Source organism: Lycorma delicatula, chromosome 1 (genome assembly GCF_047948215.1).
Source record: "Lycorma delicatula isolate Av1 chromosome 1, ASM4794821v1, whole genome shotgun sequence".
Lineage (NCBI taxonomy): Eukaryota > Metazoa > Arthropoda > Insecta > Hemiptera > Fulgoridae > Lycorma > Lycorma delicatula.
Genome location: NC_134455.1, coordinates 42,527,968 through 42,550,184, shown reverse-complemented (window position 1 = coordinate 42,550,184; position 22,217 = coordinate 42,527,968). Strand labels below are relative to the sequence as shown.

The 22,217-nt window shown below is 30.4% G+C and overlaps 1 long non-coding RNA gene across 4 annotated transcripts in view; it reads right to left on the bottom strand.

Moving 5' to 3' along the window:
* Positions 1-17,719, bottom strand: part of LOC142317659 (uncharacterized) — a 48,769-nt gene extending 31,050 nt beyond the window's left edge. The window contains exons 1-2 of one of the 4 annotated variants that reach the window (XR_012754762.1): positions 17,388-17,488; positions 4,000-4,184 (exon numbers count right to left, since the gene is read on the bottom strand). This is a non-coding gene — a long non-coding RNA (uncharacterized LOC142317659). Of the gene's footprint in view, positions 1-3,999; positions 4,185-17,387; positions 17,489-17,635 lie in introns of those variants that run through there. The other 3 variants (XR_012754764.1, XR_012754763.1, XR_012754765.1) reach the window with 3 other exon arrangements.
* Positions 17,720-22,217: the final 4,498 nt, after the last annotated feature.

Sequence of the window (22,217 nt, the reverse complement as noted above, 5' to 3'; positions counted from 1 at the left end):
CTGCACATATCAAAAAAGTATCTTGGAATTAATTTTTTTTTTTTTTTAATTACAATTTAATGTTTTCGGTTATGTGTTTTTTCTTTTCATCGGCTTGTAACGGTCGGGGTTCAGATGAAACACGAGTGCTGCAAAGTGTACTACTCTCACGAAGATTATTAAATTCTACAAATCAATTTGTTGTTTGCGATCTAAATTTATCACACTAAAAATGTGTTCATAATTTTCATAAATTCATTCGTTGTTTTCTGTTAAAATTTGTTCGGTTTAGTTTTTAATAATAAAAGTTGATATTTTTTTTTGTTTTTCGTAGACTTCATTTCATCTATTTTCTCAAAATTAAGTTCTCTACACGTTTTCTTAATCAAATTTACGCATTTTTCAGTCGTTTAACAAAATTATTGTACTTCAAACCTAAAGAAACGTGTTTTTCGTCACTGAATTTTTCTGTTTTACGGTGGTTATCGTTAAATCTATGGGAGATACAATATTGGGACCTGCTTTATTCGATTTTTCAGGTGAAAATCATAAGAACCCGTCAAGTTTACTCCTTTTATGACCCCCTTAAAAATTAAGACGTTTCGGTTAGTCTTTTTTGCTTAGTTTTTACACGATAAGGTTTCCGATTTAAGTCGTGAAGAATCTTACGACAATATGTGTATTTTACACGATCTTGGTGCGATAATTTACCGTATAGATATTTTTCGGACCGGCAGATATTGTTTTTTGAATACGGGCTGTGGCCTACGGAGTCCTGACGAAAGGTCGCCTATTTCGTTTTTGAGTTTGAAACGGACTCCGTTGTGCGCCGTTTTTTAACCGAATCGTGCACTACTCTTTATCGAGGGATACTGACGTTCGAAAACTTAGCGAAAATATTTTACGTTTCTCTTGAAAGGATCCAACGCTTCCTCGATAGCAGCCCTTTCCTCGATGGAATACTGTATTTTAGAATAAACATAATCGTAAAGAACGAAACTATATCGCACTGTAGCAGGAACAGTTTACAACCGACAAAAATAGACGATTCGATAATAAAAGCGAAGTGTTTAAAAAAAAATTAAATATAAATAAAATAAATGTAATAAGTAAATTTTTTATAATAATAAATGCTTTAATAGAAAAACAATACTTCGATAGTCAATGATAAAAAATAAAACAATAATTTATAAAACTGTATCGTTCATACGCTGTCAGAGGTAATTATTTTTTTGTTTAATTTTGTTGGGATGACAAGTAAAAACAACTTGTCAGTCTGACTACTGCGACGACGGTGCGGCGAGAGGGGGGAGATGAAACAAATGCAGCAGGTGGCTAACTTCACTCTGATTGGCTACCCTCGGACAGTACTGGTCACGCGATGGTACAACAATTCAAATACAACCGTAAATGTGCGTACGTGTGTGTGTATTGCGGTCGAATAACAAAGTTAATATCCCTAATATATTTCTTATAAAGACGTTCGATATAATTAAATTAAATCAAGATTTGTCGATCATTTTATTTAAAATAATAATTAATCTCCCTTAATTTTAATATTTTTTTTTTAAATATTACGATTAAATTTTTCAGTTTTGTAAAGTAATTTACAAAAAAAAATATTACCTAATAACAGATAAAATTTTTCCAGTTTTATTTACAATTCGATCTCGTAATCTTTATTAATGCAATAGCATTAATAAAGATTAATCCTAACACGTATTAATACCTAATACATTTTTATATTTATTTATTTATTTGTATGGGCAATAGACCCACATTCAGTTCGTCACTTACTTTTATTTCAAATTTTAATAAAGCGTATAAAAAAGCCAATTCTGACCGAAATTTTAACATAGAACTTTCTGTCTACCTGTACCACCTACAATTCTGGTGTCTATTGCCAATGTTTTCATTACTATTATTTTTGTTTTTACTTTTTATTCTCGTAAATACAAGTTTAAAATTATAATTTATCACCGATAAATTTCAAGCATTTTAAAATACCAAATTTAATATTTCAGAAACGAATAAAAGTGAAATACAAAATACCGTAAGAATTTGGTACGAAATTATATACTTATTTAGAGAATACGATTATCAAAATAAGAGTCGCTCTTGGAAAGTAATAAAACATCACAATCACTATCATCACCCCGTCTCTTAAACCTCACTCTGTCCCAGACAGCGCGAAAATTCTCGAACACTCGCACACTCTCTCTCTCTGTGAGTGCGTGTGCGCGCGTAAATTTTGAGGGGTATAAAGATCATTTAATTTCTTACCGAAGATGCACTATAATGAATAATAATTTCGTTATCGGTTCTAACTTCTCAAGGGCGCTTTCAATTTCCAACCTCCACGATATTTATTTTATTTATTAGTTATGTTAAATATTATAAGGAATAAATATAGTCAAATCAAATTTAATTCGAATCTCTGACATATTTTTTTATGTACGTGTATCGATTCTATGAAATTATTTCATAAGTACAAAATTATACTTCTCACTGTAAAAGGAGAGTAATCCCGTCTAAATTTTTTAAACGCTCAAGTTGATCGTCGCATCGAATTTACAAACTTTAAATAGACTTTTAGTGAAGAAATTATTTTATCATAAATGTTGTTTTTAAAAAGATAATTTTATAAAATGTAAACTATACACTTTATATTTTAATTTGTGTAATTAAATATATATGTATACACACATAAGATGATTTAGGAGGAAAGAGAAATAATTTGGGAACCGATTTTAGAGCTTGAAATTAAGAAGAAGGGTTCGTACAAACATATGTCCGAAAACAGTTTGTAATCGAGTTACGGCTAGCAAATTCTTTAAGAAGAATTAGGAAGAAGCCGTTTCCCGTTAAATACTTTACATAGCTAATATATGTTGTCGCGTAACAAGGTACTAACCTACTGAAACTGAAATGATGTTCAGTCGTACAAATGACACCTTCACTTCTTTCACCTCAACGAAGGCTGTATATACCGAACATCATTACTATCAGAGAAAGCAATTCTTATTGGTACCCCCTATACCAGAGACGGTTTATAAATATCACAATCGCAAAAAAGAATGCGACAAATTAATGGATTCTTTCTTCAGGAAACGATATATTATACACAAACTCCAATCCGTAAGCAATGTAGTAATTAAGTCTATATCAGATAGTTATTCTACCGATATAATTATTTGTTTCTTATTATTTGTTTCACTTTTACAAAATTAATAACAAAAGTTATCGTAATCAATTTTTTTTCATAAAATGATCAACAGTTTTGTAAAAATAAAATCGAACTAGCGAGTTACAAATTAAACATTTTAATTGCAGCTAATTACTTGAAAAATTTATTTTTATGAGTAAATCCAGTATAGACTTTTCTTTATACTTTTGTTAATGATTTTTTCTTTATAAATTTAAAAATTATAGTTTTTATGAATGAAAAAAGTCAAGGAAAAGGGCAATAGTAGTAGATAAAAAAAATACCGCTGCCTCTCTACTTTTCAAGTATCGTGTCGGGTTACATGAAAACAGTCTTTTTTTCCTGTTTAGCCTCCGGTAACTACCGTTTAGATAATACTTCAGAGGATGATATGTATGAGTGTAAATGAAGTGTAGTCTTGTACATTCTCAGTGCGACCTTTCCTGAGATGTGTGGTTAATTGAAACCCAACCACCAAAGAACACCGGTATCCACGATCTAGTATTCAAATCCGTGTAAAACATGAAAACAGTCTGGTTTGTCTTCTTTTTTTTTTTAGTATCTTTGTAAATAAAAAAATTAAAATTAATTACAATATCTTAAAAAATAATAATCTTTATAATTGTACAATTTAATTAAAACGTTGTAGTGGCATCAACTTGATCGATATTATTTTTGAAAAAATTATTCTTCTAGGTTAAAAACGCAATATTATTTTATAAACTGCAAATATTACAGTACGTGATAAGAAAACAAAAATAATAACACTTATTTTAAGCTATATTAAAACAATATTAATATTAAAAAAAACTTACCTCGATCAATAATGAAGGTCATTAACCAAAACAAAATAAACAACGTATAAGAAATAGTTAAACAAGAATGACCGCAGACACGAGGATCCAAATTGAACTGCATATCACATAAGATTCCATAAGCTTTCGTTCTCTGCCACGCACGTTATTTCTCTGTCGCTTCAAACTACGTCCGAACAACAAACCTGCAAAATAAATTATGAAAATTAGCGCGCCAACTAAAATGTATTGGCTACACTGTACTGTTTCTCCTCTCATAATAACAACCGACAGTATAGCATTAATGTTTTACAGATTTGAAAACTTTTCATTTTACAAAATAATAATTGAAACCAAATTTTCGCTTAAACCTATGTATACAAAGTTAACAAAGGAACGTAACCAACGTTAAACTGTAATGTTAAGGTTTTCAGTTATTTCGTTTTACCTAATATTCAATTTACGGATATAATTTACACTCACGCATATTTTCTTTTAATATAAAAAAAGTTTATAAAAAAACGTAATAGCGTAAATAAAAATGTTACGTCACCACTTTAGTGTCACATAAAGTAGCATGCTTGCCTGCTACACCAATGGTGTCGGGTTCGATTCCCTGTCAGGATCTGAACACACTTTTACAATAACTTAGACCATATCGTCTTTAGTCACAGAGAAAAAAAACAAAAAAAACAGGATCATTTATTTTAATATAGATAAGAAATATTAATGAGTACATAGGGGGTTATGATATAAAAGGATTATTTCTAAATTTATCTCAGCAAGCCGACTACCGTATTTCACAGTAGAGCCCAGCCCGTCTATAATACAAAAAAGCGCGCGAACACAAACGTGCAAACACACATTTAGTATGGATTTATCTCAAAAATTATACTTAGATATTACAAAGTAACTTATAATTTTTCGCGTCTCACTGCATTTTTGTAATCGATTTGTCACCTCGGTAACGCAATAGTGAAACTGACTATACTGAAAGTCACAGGTAATTAATACTTCAGCACGTATCAACTAATCACCTCGCCAGTCGCCGAGGTGGAGTAGTAATGTCTTCCCTTTTTATCCGAAAGGTCCCGGGTTCATATCCCTGTCAGGCTTTAAATTTTAATTCGCTTTAGAATTGAAATACCGTACTTCTACATACAACCACCAACCTAATATTATGGTGAATATTTAATAACAATAAATTATTGAATTAAATTATAATAGTATTATCGTTTCCGCGAGCAGAACAGGTCAGGTTTTTGTACTTGTCGAGTTAAAGCCTCATATAATTTCCAGTTCGTTTCGTTATAATTTCTTAAACGTCCTTTATTCAAAAAAAATTTGGAATTTTTTTAAAGAAGATTAAATTTTTGTATTAAATTTATATTTAATTTTTAGGGTTCGGTTACAGCTCGGGAATCACTCCATATATGTAATACTTGTAGGGAGTTTTATGCGTTAAAAAAAAAAAATTAAATTGAAGATTCGATTATAGAGTTGTTATCAATTGCACGCATAATCGTTATTAAAAAAAAATTTAAACTCAATTTGATTACCACAGAGTTCAATTTTTCTGATGTAAGTTTTTTAAAAATAAGTTCGTAAAAAGATTAAAAACGAAAGAAAAAGGATTTAAATAATGAAAATCTGGAGGTTCGATTCTCAGTTTAACAAAAAAAAGACTGACAAATTGAAAGTCGCGATTTCGATTCTTCGTTTCCGCACAAAATCACATACTTAACGTTGAAGATCCTGGGTTCGACTCTCACAACATAATCCTTTTCAAAACATAATCGCATTTATAATATTTATAAAATATTTCGCCTAGAATCAATTTAGTCTCCATACAGTTAAATTTATTTATTTAGAGCTAATTAAAAAAAAACAAAAAAGGATATTGAAGAACTAAGTTTCGATATTATTGACTTACATCCGTGCTGCTTATACGTGTATTTAAAATACAAAATAAATAAATAAAAATGATAAAAAAAATAAAAATGCCGGGTGATGTGAGAAAAAAAAAATGAACCGAAAGGCTCTATTTTAGTCAGTATTATAAATTCGTTAATTATTATACTGTTAAAATTGCTTTATGCAGTTTAACCTTCAACACAGCTGTTGTGAAGGGTGGGGGTACCACTCGTAGCAACGGGATTGTAGACAGCCGTCGCCGAGCAGTATGATTTATATAAGTTATGTTACACTAAATAACCAGCTTTTTTTTTATTAATTTATTTTACTCGTATTGACAACATACAAAGTATGTACAATTTTTTTCATTTCCACAGCGCCAACCGTTATGTATTGCATCACAGGATGAGATGAGATGGCAATTTTGTAGCGGAGGAAAATGCCATGCCTCATCGGAATTCGAACCCGAGACCTCCGGATAAAAGGCCCCGCAATTAGTCGAAAAATGTTTGAGATATGGAGGTTCGAATAATCGACGTTTTAATAAACATTAATCTCAGATTATATTTAATTTGAATCACAATTTTGTAACAAGAAAATCTCTCTGATAATTCGAGAGAGAGGGAGAGAGACAGAGAGACCCTCTGTCTCGCTTCCTCTCAATCACTGATCCCCCTACCAAACCCTCTCTCAATTTCTCTCCATCACCGTCGCTCTCTCTCCCGCCCATTCTCTCTCACTCAACCCCTCTCTCTTCCAGTCACTCTCTCACTTTCCCCCTCCGTCAATCTCTCTCGCCGTATGCGGTGGGCTACTTAAACATGATTTAATTTTTTCACTTTTCTCGCTCAAAGTGCATTTTTACAAAAACTTTGTAATAAAAAAATTGACCGTTAAGGTTTTCGATACTTTTTAAATTTATTAATGCCTTTCCGTTCGTGAAAAAGCTTTAAAAAATTTCTCGTGGGAATTATAACAAAAAAACGGTAACTGTAAATTAAAAATTTACGTAAAATTTAACCTCTGATCCAAAGATTTTTCCCGACGAGAAGAAAAGTTACAACGTCGTTTGTAGTAATAAAAAATTACGCGTATAGAATTTTATTTCGAAAATACGAGTACATCGTTAAATTATGTTACTTCAATTTTTTTTTAATTTCAGTACTCCTTTGATCAGCCAAAGAAACAGTTTTTTTTGTAATTTCTTTATTTCGCGTCGTTTATAATTGTACGTAAAGAATTATATGAACTGTAACCGATAAGGAATGCCAAACGATGCCGAGATTCGAACGTAGTATTATCGGTATATCAGTCGCTTAATTTATCAACCGATCGATCTAAAGAGGGTCGTTATATCTTTCTTAAAAATAGTTTTCCTCTAAAAGAACGATCGACTATACATTTTTAACAATTTTGTGATTTTTTTTTTAATTTAGCTTAAAAAATATAAATTAAACACGGGAAATGTTAAATATAAAAATGTGTAATGAACTGTTTGTTGTATATATGTCGTACTGTTTACGAATAATTTCTGCTTTAAATATTATGTACGCATAATTATTAAGATATATGACAATTACTCGGTGTCGAACTCAGAACCTCACATAAATTATAAATATCGGTCGCCTTCTACAAACTCACTACCGATGTTGTTTTCCTTTCTTACGATTAATTATTGTTAAATATGTATGTTAAATAAAAAATACGGCGATAGATTTCTAAAAATATTTTTACAAATTTATTAAAATGATTATTTGTAGCTTTCTTTCCTATCAAAAATTATTTTTTTCAAATTTTTGTGTTATTCCCGAGAATACATTCATTTATGAATATTTAACATTAACTGAAATCGGTGAAGAAACGGTAAGCTATTTTGGGTGTCGAACCTAGGAGCTCCAGTCAATCAGAATATTCTTTTTACAACGATACAGATGCGAATTATTTTCTCGCTTAGCGCGATTTATTTTCGTTACCAGACTTAAAACTTAATATATCTAATATATCACTCACGAAATACCCTTTGCTTATATCAGTTTAGTTAAATATATACACCGTTAATGGCCAAATAACCTAAAATACAACCATATAAGTTGTTTCTCTTTATTTATTTATTATTATTAAATTTATTAATTTATTTTGTAAAAATCAATCGGCGTTAACATTTCTAACGGAATCTAACATTTTTAATCTAATAAATAATTTGAATAATACATACACAGAATAAAACAATTGCCAATTATTGTTTAAAAAATTGTAATAATATTAACAAAATAAATAAAACTCACCTTAAATCAGTAATAAGAAATATCTCAATAAAAAGATGAAATTTGGATAACGTTACATGTGGATTACGTTAGACTAAACAACACTGTTATGTGAAGGCTCTACGTATTCATTCGCCTATCTACCGATAATTCCCGCCAATAACTAACTATAAGACAAAACATCTCGGTGAATTTCGTTAGTTTACACTCATGATGCGCTTCTCCATCCCCCCCCCCCCCACAAACCAACCGTCATCGATAGACACATCGAAAGACACAACCACTTGTTTTAAACAACAACAATATTATAATGAAAAATTATTACATCTAAAATTCGGTTCGCAAACTGTTTCTTTCACCCTCAATTTTTTTTTAACATAAGACCATCGGTTACACGTCCTCTAATATTAAATTGTTTTTAAAATTTACTATCGATCTCGCCCGACTTATAATTAGATAAAATATTAAAGAGAATAAATTTTCACTTAAAAATTAAAAATGGACATATACTACAACACAGCCAACCGTACACAAAGGGGTTATAACGAGATTTTTACTTATTATTTAATTGCATGTAATAATCATTTTATATACGTAATCAAGTTCATTATACAGTACAATACAATTTTGTTATTAAGTGTTATTATATTTTTTAAATATCAAATCAGGAATTAAAAAAAACAGTATTAATCTTTTTTAGATGTAACATGACTTCCGTGCTATTAGAGAGGTAGCTACTTTACCTGCTAGACTAAAAGTTCCAGATTCGATACCCGGTTACATCTAGAAAACAGGACCTCAGAAATGGTCGGCCTGAGACTGTACAAGACTACACTTCATTTACACTCGTACATATCTTCCTCTGAAGTATTATCTAAACGGTAATTACCGGAGGCTAAACAGAAAAAAAAGAAAAAGGTTAACCCGATTAAAAAAAAGTGTAGGTACTGGGTACGGCTCTTTGAATTAACGTTTTTTGTTTTTTTTTAATATTTCTTTCTTAATTTGCACATAAAAATAATTCTTAACCCGACAAGAAATTCAAAAACAAATAAATAAAAACCATCGCGAACACAAAGCTTAAAGTTGCTTTAAGTTGTTTTATTTTATATTTTTGACTTTATTTCCTGCCACTGGGTAAAGGGATATATAAAAGCGATAAGACTCTGTTAACGTTGAACGTACGTGATTGGAGTGAGGAACGGTTACATAACTGTGTACAGCAACAAAACGCTGATGAGACAGGGCGGCAACGAACGTTTATCTTCATCACGCATTATAAAAACAAATATTCATAATCTATTTTATCTTAAATAATTTATTAATATCAATTGACAACATTAATATCCAGTTATTTTTTCTCTTTAATTATGAAATAAGGATGGCAGTTTGGAAAGAAACATAGTTATTATTACTTCTTTTTTTTTTAACCTCCGGGATCACCGTTAGGTATTACTTTCAGAGGATAGGATGAATGATTTGTAGCGTGTGTGAAAATGCCATGCCTGACCGGGATTTGAACCCGGGATCTCCGGATGAAAGGCCGAGACCCTACCCCTCGCGTCACGGAGGCCGGTTATACTTAGTATACTTGATTACTTTTTTATAATCGTAATTTATTTTTCTCGGAAAACCACAAAAAAAATTCACATAAAATAATGTAATTATAAAAGAAAATAATAGTTTATAGCAAAATTAAAGCATTTTTTTTTTTTAATTATTGATTACAGTTAAAAAATACGTTTACAATAAATTATATTGAAAGTAGTTTAAAAGTGTTATAATATTAAAAAAAAAACCCTTTCGGCACGCCGGAGAGGTAGAATTAATTAGAAAGGTAGATTTCACCGGTGCTAAGTAGGGGATAAAAAAGATTTCCACCAAATTAAAGTTAAGAAAAACTTCATATTTACTCGATACAAAAATAATTGCACGTGAAAAAAAGTTTTACATGTTTAGCGTACGACAATTTTAGCCCATCTTACAATTCCGGCAATATTTTGGTCGTCCCTTGCCGTAAGGGTTGGTCATATCAAAAATTGTTTCGGACAAAAGTTTTAGGTAATGTTTAGAGGATTAACGATCACTTTAAACCGATTCGATATTGTGCCTATTAAGAGAGGTATGATTTTTTTTGTCTTCAAAACCCCATTTTTTCCAACCCCTGGGCCAATAGTTGGTGATATCAAAAAACTTTACTTACATATATGTTAGGCCCTTATCCAAAGAATAGTAGGAACTTGAACAGAAGTTCAATATTTTACTTAATAAGAAAGTTATAGCGATGTTTTGTTTTCTAAAAAAAAGCCATCCCATTTCCAGTCCCATAGTCCGATTTTTTCCATTAACAAACTCGATCGAGATTTTGGGTAGTTATATTTTATGTATCAATTTGAAAGCGATTGGCGCAAAATTACGGCAGTTATCGTGTCCATAATATAAAATAAGTGAAATATATATATGTATACTTATGATATGTAGTTGAAAAGCCCTCAGTGAAGGCTTATTACTCCAAATTTTTTGGATTTTGGGCACTTTTTGTTCAGTCGATTGCAATCAAAAGGGGAGGTGTACAACTAGACGTTACAACAGTCCTAAATCCAAAATTTCAACAATCTAAGGCTAGTCGTTTTTGAGTTATGCGAGATAAATACGTACAGACGTCACGCCAAAACTAGTAAAAATGGATTCAGGGATGGTCAAAACTGATGTTTCCATTGAAATCTGAAAACCGAAATTTTTCGCGATCATAATCTACTTTCTTTACTTCGTACAAGGAATTAAAAACTATTAACTCGAAAATTAAAACTAATGAATGCAGTAATCTGTATTATTAATATAAGGAAGTAATAATAAATAAAAAACTAACATTAGTAAAATAAAAAGATGGCTCTGAACAAAATTTACTTCCTGTAATAACTTTGTACGTAGTGATGATTGTGTGAGGGAGTGTGTGTGTGTGAAAATTTCTGGAATGTTCCGACTCTCGTCCATCTCTTCGCGCCATAATTCGTCAACAAAAAAAGAACTGCGTGTGTCAAAATGTGATACGTTGATGAGACATTATATTTATAAAATTATTTATAATATTATTATTACCTGTTCCATTATATAAAGCAATGTAGATAAAATAAACCAAACTTATATATATATTATCTAATCTTTTCTTTCTGATAATTTGTTAAATTAATATTACTGTTATTAACGATTAAAGTTGTCAAATACACCAAATAATATTTATTTCTTTAAGATCTGTAGCGTCGTTATTAAAGCCGTATCAAATTTTGTTTACTTACTCAGTATATTTAGCAATATTTTAAATGAATCTAAACGACCATTCAGAAAAGAATTCAACATGTAAACCGGGTAAGTTCTTTTAATAATAATATTTTATATTAAGAAAAATATTTTATATTATATTTTATAATAATAATATTTTTATATTTAAGTACGAAATTGAATAATGTGATTTGCATGTATGTTATATTAATTACAATGTTACGTTAAGTTAGCAGTAATTATCGGAATTGTAAGGCTTTAAAAAATTATTATTTATAGCTTAATCAAATATATTTTAAATAAAATAAAATAAAATTTATACAGATTACTTTATACATAATAAAAATAATTTGCTTTCAAGTAAGTACAGATACAATAAAAGAGAGGTTTCTGATTCTTTTGTAGACTAAATTTTTTGTATTTAATTTCTATTTAAATGTGCTCTAATAATTGCTACTTATTAATTATTTCGGGTGTCAATATTTTATTTAAATTCTGTTTTTTGTTTTAAAAAAAAATTAGATTTCTGTTAATAACAAAATCTTTTATCTGTGTCTGCATTTGATGATTAATAAATTAGCTATGTATTTTAAAAAGGTAAAATGGCCTTTATTGTTGCATGAAATACTTTTAAATATTTTCTCGCTTTTTTTAAACTTACATTGATGTGTTTTGCAGATCAAAACGGTCGGTTTTTATGTTAGATGGTCATATTTATTATTAATTTTTTTTTTCAACAAACATTTATTCTGATTTTTTTAAATATTTTTTATTAAGCTTGATAGCTTACAACATAATAAATGAATGCAACTTTTAAAATTCACCTGCATGATTAGCTAAATAACATAGCCATCAGTACATAAACAGGTAATGATGAGGCCTTCAATTATTTAATTTTATGTAATATTCAGTATATATAAATATAATTACAACTAAAAAAAAGATCCATATCATTTTTTTAAACATCATGTCTCTTTTACTTTCTCTTCAAATACTTCATTTCTAATACTATAACCTCACGGGATACTTTTCTAAACAAAACATATTGTTATTACCTGTTCAAATTCACTATTCTAGAATACGTGTTTGGTTCTCAGTGAAGATTTCCTCATCGTTCAAAAATAATATTCATTATTTTATCATTGTAACTAGTCTCTAAGCTCAATCAACTTGTATAGTTCTTTATACTCTCTTCTCTAATTTAAAAAAAGTTTTACACATACTGAACACAAACCAAAACTCACCAGCAACAACTTCACACATAAAGCTGTAGATTGTAAACTGGGTAATAAATCATGTAATAAGTGATGTTAGTTCAATGAATCTTGGTAAGCAGTCACTAGTTAAGTGGCAATGTAAAATCCCATAGGTTTAACATATACAAATGTACCCACGGCAAAAACTTAGGATTATCTTCAAACTTAATTGTTAAAATATATACAGCAGCATTTAAAAGTAATATAGTTACTGTTTGTTTATAACGATTAAATATTAACAACAAATTATTCCACTTCACTGAGAATATCTCGGGTATGTAATAATAAAATTTATAAGTTAAAAAATAATAAAATAACAAAATAATAAGTTTGAAATTAATACAGACCTACACAGGTGAAATTCTAAACCACAATAAGGAAGTATCAAAGGTCTCCCGACTAGTTCAGTATACTCTCCAATAACATCACTTGGTGTTCTTATATACACAATATATATTCTTAAACATTTCTTTTAATTCTGATATGAAATATCTGATTTTTATGAAAATTATTTTTAAAAAAAGAAACTATGTAATTTTATTAATAGGAATATTATTTTAAAGTAAGTAACTTGATGAAGTAATTTGAATAACCAATATTTTAGTATTAAATAAGTAAACAATATTTGCCAACCCCTACTACTTTGCAATATAATATTTACCAGTGAAAAAAAAAATTAGTCTTAAAAATTATTTAAAATTACAGCCAAATAAACAGACTTCTCTTTTTATTGTTATGAACTTTTATAATAGTACGCTCGCACAACACAACACACACATGCGCGTGTGCGGGCATGCCTAAGATGGATGACTCATTATGGAAAGAGATAAATTATAGAGCTTTTACAGTATCTAACGTTTTGAATGGAGCCTGGATGATGAATACACAAGATCTGTAGTTTTATAGTAGTGGGTACTTCAAATTTCTCTCAAACCTTTAAAACAGTGATTCCCAAACTGTGCGCTGACACCCCAGGGCAGCCACAGCCTCTTCACAGGGGTGCCACAAAATATTGTAAAAGCTTTATAATTAACTGAACCAAGACATTTATAATTATTAATTTAATGTTAATAAAGTAAACGAATAATGAAGATTCATGAGTTTTATTTATTTTTATTTCTTACTTTCATTTAAGGTAGGATGCCCTGGAAAAATTTTAATTGAAAAAGGGCGCCATGGAAAGGGGGCCATGACGCAGAAAAGTTTGGAAACCACTGCTTTAAAACATAAAACAGACCCAAAGCTATTATGATGCCATAAAATTGAAGTTTTACTTTATCTCTACATTAGATTATTTGTAATAAAGCCAACTAGGGCACATAAAGGTAATTTTTTTCTATAATTAGCTTTTTGTCCCACCCAATTCCTTAACCGTTAAAATATAAAACTGGAACCTTTTTAATATATTCTCTGACAGAAAATTAGATTTTTTGTAAGATTATGAATTTTACATAACTATAATAAATTTTTGATACAGATTTAAAAAAAAAACGTTTGTTCCTATTCATCAAATTGAGTGTATTATTTAAGTGAAAACCAAACATATAAAGAGCATTTAAAAGCATTTTCCAAGCAATAATTTTTCCCATTTTATAAAATGTAGCACCATTGTAACCTGTGTTTTTTAAGTTACGAAAAAATTTGACTTTAGAATGATTTTATTTAAATGTTATTGTGCAACATATTATTTTTATTCATAAATGATTTGTCTACAGATTGTTTACAAAATTGATAATCTTGGAATTTGAAATTTGTTTTTTTTATTAATAAATGTGTGGTCGACTCTTTGATATTAACTTAAATATTAACTTAAATATTAAGTTAATATTAACTTAAATGTTTGTTATTTATGATAATGTTATTATGTTTATTGTAGAAATATTTTTTTATATGAATTGTCTACAAATAACCAAAGTTCAGTACACTAGATAAATACAATAATCTCATGCAGTCTACATATTAAAAAAAAATTAAATTAAAAAACTCCTCATCTAACAAAAAAAAAAAAAAAAAACTACTAAAAATATTATTAATCTGTAGTCAATTAGAAGAGATAATTTTATAATACCCATAATTAACATTGCATTAAGTATAAAAATGAATATGTATAATTAATTTTTTAATTACATATCAATATGACTAATTATTATTAATATTATGACTAATTAATATCAATATTATTAATATGGAAGAAGTGTTAGGAGAAGACCAATTTGGTTTCAGGAAAAGTATAGGGACAAGGGAAGCAATTTTAGAGCTCAGATTAATAGTAGAAGGAAGATTAAAGAAAAACAAACCGACATACTTGGCGTTTATAGACCTAGAAAAGGCATTCGTTAACGTAGACTGGAATAAAATGTTCAGCATTTTAAAAAAATTAGGGTTCAAATACAGAGATAGAAGAACAATTGCTAACATGTACAGGAACCAAACAGCAACTGTAATAATTGAAGAACATAAGAAGCTGTAATAAGAAAGGGAGTCCGACAAGGATGTTCCCTATCTCCGTTACTTTTCAATCTTTACATGGAACTAGCAGTTAATGATGTTAAAGAACAATTTAGATTCGGGGTAACAGTACAAGGTGAAAAGATAAAGATGCTATGATTTGCTGACGATATAGTAATTCTAGCCGAGAGTAAAAAGGATTTAGAAGAAACAATGAACGGCATAGATGAAGTCCTACGCAAGAACTATCGCGTGAAAATAAACAAGAACAAAACAAAAGTAATGAAATGTAGTAGAAATAACAAAGATAGACCGCTGAATGTGAAAATAGGAGGAGAAAAGATTATGGAGGTAGAAGAATTTTGTTATTTGCGAAGTAAAACCACCGGGTTGGTCTAGTGGTGAACGCGTCTTCCCAAATCAGCTGATTTGGAAGCCGAGAGTTCCAGCGTTCAAGTCCTAGTAAAACCAAATATTTTTACACGGATTTGAATACTAGATCATGGATACTGGTGTTCTTTGGTGGTTGGGTTTCAATTAACCACACATCTCAGGAATGGTCGAACTGAGAATGTACAAGACTGACTACACTTCATTTACACTCATACATATCATCCTCATTCATCCTCTGAAGTATTATCTAAACGGTAGTTACCGGAGGCTAAACAGGAAAAAAAAGAGAGAGAGAAGTAAAATTACTAAAGATGGACGAAGCAGGAGCGATATAAAATGCCGAATAGCACAAGCTAAACGAGCCTTCAGTAAGAAATATAATTTGTTTACATCAAAAATTAATTTAAATGTCAGGAAAAGATTTTTGAAAGTGTATGTTTGGAGTGTCGCTTAATATGGAAGTGAAACTTGGACGATCGGAGTATCTGAGAAGAAAAGATTAGAAGCTTTTGAAATGCGATGCTATAGGAGAATGTTAAAAATCAGATGGGTGGATAAAGTGACAAATGAAGAGGTATTGCGGCAAATAGATGAAGAAAGAAGCATTTGGAAAAATATAGTTAAAAGAAGAGACAGACTTATAGGCCACATACTAAGGCATCCTGGAATAGTCGCTTTAATATTGGAAGGACAGGTAGAAGGGAAAAATTGTGTAGGCAGGCCACGTTTGGAATATGTAAAACAAATTATTAGGGATGTAGGATGTAGAGGGTATACTGAAATGAAACGACTAGTACTAGATAGGGAATCTTGGAGAGCTGCATCAAACCAGTCAAATGACTGAAGACAAAAAAAAAATGCCAATTTCAAAGCAGAATAAAGCATTCATACATGTATAGAATCTTTCAGTAAAAAGTAAATATATAAAAAGACTATCCACTGTCAGAAACAATAATAACCACAATGACCACAATTAAAAATAAAGAAATGACCAGCTATTCTAAAATCTCATTTTACTTATTTTTATATTTCAAAAAAATGTAGTCCCACTTTTATAAAATAAACATGATTTGCAATACAAGATTTTTAAATAAGTATAATTAATTCAAGTTCATCTTATTCTTTAGTAAATCCTAAAAACTTTTCCATCTAAGCACTTCACCATAGTATAAGCTGCTATTTTAATGTTGGGAGAAACTGACATATTGGAAGGGTATGCAGAATTTCCATTATAACATAAATTCAGCCAATTTTCCTACAACACAGAGTTAAGTATTACCAAACTTTGGTAATTTATCCCTAAATTCTCTCTACAAAAATCTAACCTTAACCCTAACCTCTCTCCACACAATGGATTAATATCTGAGAACATGTCTCAATAACTCACAAAACTGATAGTTAATTGACTATAGTACCGATAATGTGCCGTGGACTTTGACCTTGCACGGGTCACCCGCTGTCCAAATCGGTTTTCAAAATTTACATCTTGTGTTTTGCTGATCCTAAGCACATATTAAAGTATAAAACAAATTAATGTTCATCAAGTAATTGCTCAGGATTACCAAATAAAAAGAGATTTGGTAATGGTTTTTAGATTTAAAATTAATAAAAATAATTCTGAAAAAATACACATGAAACTTTATCAGGACTGCAGTCAGTAAATACAAAAACAGAAATTGATAAATATATACACTTTTAAAAACCTTACAGTCCACTCGTAAGATATTTTTCTTCAACTCTGGCTGAATATAATTTCAAATTAGCAGCAACTTTATTCAAAAAGTAGTGGAAAAATAAAATCATTAAAAAAAGGGTTTGTTTACATTAAATATTAATATTAGCGTAATTAACTTACATCGAATAAACAAGTAACGAATATCAACTATCGACAATCAACTTACAATAACTTGCTATAGTTGAAATTCAACTAACCTAACTCGCAAACAGATGATTACGACAAATATGTCGGACCAACGATGCCAACATTAATTTTAGAAGTAATGTAAATTCTGGAATATAAAATTACTTTTTTGTGCAATTTCCACAAAAAAGCCAAAAATTATTACAATATAAAACAACATAAATATGTGGAAATATACTCACAGAAGACGTTATCGAAATTATCCACCTTTAAGAGATAACAGAAATTTTATATCTGTTAAAAAAACTCGACTGCCAAAAAAAAATGTCCCGGCCAGACCAGATTTTACTTTACAATTCCAGAGCTCCTAAATTTCCGACCTTTGCCAATAAATCCGTGAAGGCAGTATATAAATATGACTTTTTCTTTCTTTTACCTGTTAATAAAAAAAAAAAACACGAAGAATTCTGAAGTATCCTATTATAAATTATTTGTTACATTGTATAATAATTATAAAACAAAATTAAATATTTGATGAATATTTTGAAATGACTGCCTTTTAATACATTGCTGAATTACATTAGAATCAAGTAAATTAAACATTATAGAAATCCGTATTGATTTAAGAAAAATTATTTCTGACTAAGCTTTTTAACGTTTTTAAATTGTAACAATGAACTTTCCACGATCATTTTGACAAGAATTTAAAAAAAAATGGTGTTCACAAATGTGATTTTCTTACGATTTATTAGGCATGTTATCTTCTTTAGTGCCTTCAAGCAAAGAAGTTGAAGTTGACATGTTAAGGTTTTCAGCCAGTAATTAAACTATTGTTCTTGTATTATTGAATACTGATAACTGCATATGAATTTATTCGATTTTCTGAGATTAATAAAGGACTGAACACCAATTAAAATATTAGTTTTGTTTGGAATGTTGAAACTTGGATTGGCTAGAAATAAATTCTTGGACAGGATAAAATGGCTTACATCAAAGTCAGAAGATAGGTTATCACTTAGGATTTAACAACTGTGTGTTAAATGGTATTGTGTCATATCTCCGAAACAATTCTAAGTTTCTTAATGGTCCTAGTGAATATTTGTCATCAGTTTCCAGACCAAAACTGTTGGCAATCGTTTGTATTGTAGTTATAGATGATTTTATACACTACATTTTCCTTTAACGTCAAACATAAATATATATTTCCTGAATCCATAATCATGTTTAAAATAGTATTAGACAATGGATAATAATTATCTTATAAAATATTATCGGATAAGATTAGTTTTATAATTACGTGTAGATTTAATAAAATTATGAAGCTGTGACATTCATTAAAAAACATAGTTAATTCCAGTTTATGGTCAATTATGTTCAGTCTGTCATCCAACTTGGAGTATCAAAATTCAACGTGTGAATCTTGCCTCTCAATATGTTGGTGGCTAATTCATCAATAAATGTACAACATTTTGCAATATTCAGTATTATTAGATAATGTTTATTTTCATATTATTAGTTTACTATTTATATTAGTACCTAAGGGTAGATATTTTAGAATGACTGTCTGAATGTTCACATTAATTTATATTACATTATAAGTTTAAGTTCACTCTTTTAAGATTACATTATTAACAAAACAACAATGTGTTCTTGAGAAAGAATCGGTCAAGAAAAATAATTAATTTACATATGACAACTAGTTAAAAAAAAGAAATACTACACACGTTTCCACAATGGAAGTTTATTTATCAAAAAGTTTTATTCATTTCAGAAAAGCAGACTACATTTGAAATATGTTTATTTGAAAACTACGTAGGTACAACTTGAAAACTATGAGACTGTACAAGACTAGACTTCATTTACATTCATAGATATCATTCTCATGCATCGTCTGAAGTAATACCTTAACGGCGGTTCCAGAGGCTAAACAGAAAAAGAAGGACCTTCTTGCATGAGATGTTCAAGAACTGAACGTAACCGATTCAATGTCATGCACTTGGTTGGCTACCTATTCAAGTTTTTAATAGATTAATAATCATTGAAATTCTTCATACTTTATTTTATCTAGCAGAAGTTTCATGTATAATTCATTATTAATGAGTAGCAATAGTCAGTTTTTTCCTTGATAACTATCGTTTGCTATGCACTCATTCTCAGTGATTAAGAGTCGCGGTGTCTCTAGTAGTAATGATTATTACTACATATAGTAATTACATATATGTTATTGATGTATTATTTCATTTATCAATGAATAATGATAATAAAACAATAAATAAGCGTTTGAAATATCAGAGACAGTTAATGATAAAAAATTTGCATAAAAACCGGTACTTAGTTTTAGAATTCTATTCTGTTTTATAAATAAAAATTTATTTTGCCTGTTTTTATACTGTAGGACTGTTTTCTCTGTTACAAGTAAATTTCAATCTATAAAGGCACACAGGATACTTCCTAATACAGGTTTACATTCCCTGTATTCTATAGTTGTCACTTTCTTGGGTTTCATTCTGGATACATCAAGAAGCAACAAGCAACCGAGTCGGTTTAGGCATGTAATTTAAAAGTTATCTTTTAATTATCGTAACATAATTTGCTTTTAAAATGATAGTAAAGTATAAACTGTGCCAAACTGTTAAGCATGTAAAGCGCCAAATTGTTACTTGGTTTAAAGATTCCGAGTTGCAATATAATCTCACGAATGGATGCAGAAGTTGAAAACTTTAACATAAGATGTTATGAACTTATTATTTATAAATGAAATAATCTTCATGGAAGAGTATGTAAGAGGATAACAAGACTAATACCACACTTAACTGTTAATAAAACATTCAACTAATAAAATTATCAATTGTAAACACATAATTTTTATAATTAAACCGCTAAATTTATCATCACAGCTCTTTGAACATTCTAAGTTACGGCAATAATACAAAATTCTGGATAAAAGTGATGTTCTTAAGGAACAAAAATAAAAGAATATTTCATTTATCAGAGATCTTTGTTAATTAATAACTTTGTGAATTATATTTACTCGTTGCTGTGCTTGTAGATTGGCATCATAGCAAAATATTTTTATGTTATTTTTGTATATTATTGCATCTAACCTCAGTTAAAGATAAATTTTTAATTAAGCTTTTAAAATTCAGTTGTTTTTCTTCTGATGTAGCATTACTTTTGATGTTTTACTTTGTTTCTATTACTTCCATTCATACAAAATCATATACGAGGGTTATTTTTTTCAAGGTGCGATCAGTCACGAAATTAAAACCACAGTGAATATAAAATTTTTTTTTGTAACAAGTACTTACATAGTTACGCAATTTCTCTACATAGTTGCCACTCCAATTTAGACATTTGTTGTAGTGTCGTACCAACTTTCCAATACTCTCGTCATAGAACGGAGCCGCCTGTGTTTTCAGCTATGTTTCTACGCTGGTGTGTAGCTCGATTTCTGTGCTAAAATGTTGTCCTCCTAGCCAGCGTTTCATGTGAGCAAAGAGGTGAAAATCGGATGGAGCCAAGTCCGGGCTGTATGGTGGGTGCTCAAACACTTCCCGATGAAAACGCTGCAGGAGCTTCTTTGTTACAGCTGCAGTGTGCGGCCGAGCATTATCATGAAGAAAGACAATCCTTGATGACAACATTCCTCTCCGCTTATTCTGAATCACCCTTCGTAGACGTTGACGAGTCACGCAGTATTAGGCTGCAGTGATGGTCGTGCCACGTTCCATGAATTCCACCAAGAGAACTCCATTCCGGTCCCAGAACACAGTAGCCATACACTTTCTGTTGGAGAGGGTTCGCTTGAACTTCTTTGGTTTACTGGGAGAATGAGAATGCATTCCCTGTTTGGATTGTTCTTTGGCGTCTTCAATTTTGAAATGGACCCGTGACTCATCCCCTGTGACAATTTTGTTCAAAAAATCTTCTCCTTCATTGCGGTAGCGCTGGAGAAATGTTAGGGTGGCGTCTATTCTCATTGTTTTGTGATGGTTGGACAGCGTGTTGGAACCCATCTCGCACACAGTCTGCGGTACTGAAGTCTCTCACTCACAATGGTGTAGAGAGCCGACCTTGAAATTTCAGGAAACGAATCGCTCAATACAGAAATTGTGAACTGACGATTTTCTCGAATCACCTCATCCACTCGCTCAACGAGATCATCGGTTGACACTCACTTCCTTCCCTGACCGCCTGCATCATGAACATCTGCACGTCCTGCTTTAAAGTTCCTGCACCATTGTTGCACTTTGCTGTCACTCATTGAAGTTTCACCCTACACATTACTTATTCGTCGATGAATTTCAACCGCATTACACCCCTCAGCCTGAAGAAATCAAATTACCACACGCACTTCACACTTGGCGGGAGATGCTATCGTTGTAGACATGTTTACGTGCTAGCTGATGCGGTGTGATTGAAGGCCATACTAGAGATGCTGCGCAACACATGTGCACAAAGGTTCATCCTATTTTTGCACGGGTTTTTATTTCGTGACCAATCAGACCTTGAAAAAAAATAACCCCCGTAGTATAAGAATGTGATGACATTTCTGTATGCTTGGATACAGAGAAAGTGTTCTTTTTTGCCTCCATCCCTTAATGGCAGTTTGAATAAAACCAAACACCATCAGAAAAGTCTTAGCTACCTAAGAAGCATTAAATAATTGAAAAAAGTTTACCTTTTTGAGTAAAATTTTGAGATCTGGGGCCAATGTGATCCATACCTCCTGCCCCCTTGACTGAATGTGATCAAAAATTAAATGGCGTTAGTGCTCCATTCACTGAAATCTTGTGCCAGATTTCATCCAAATCGACCTAGTCA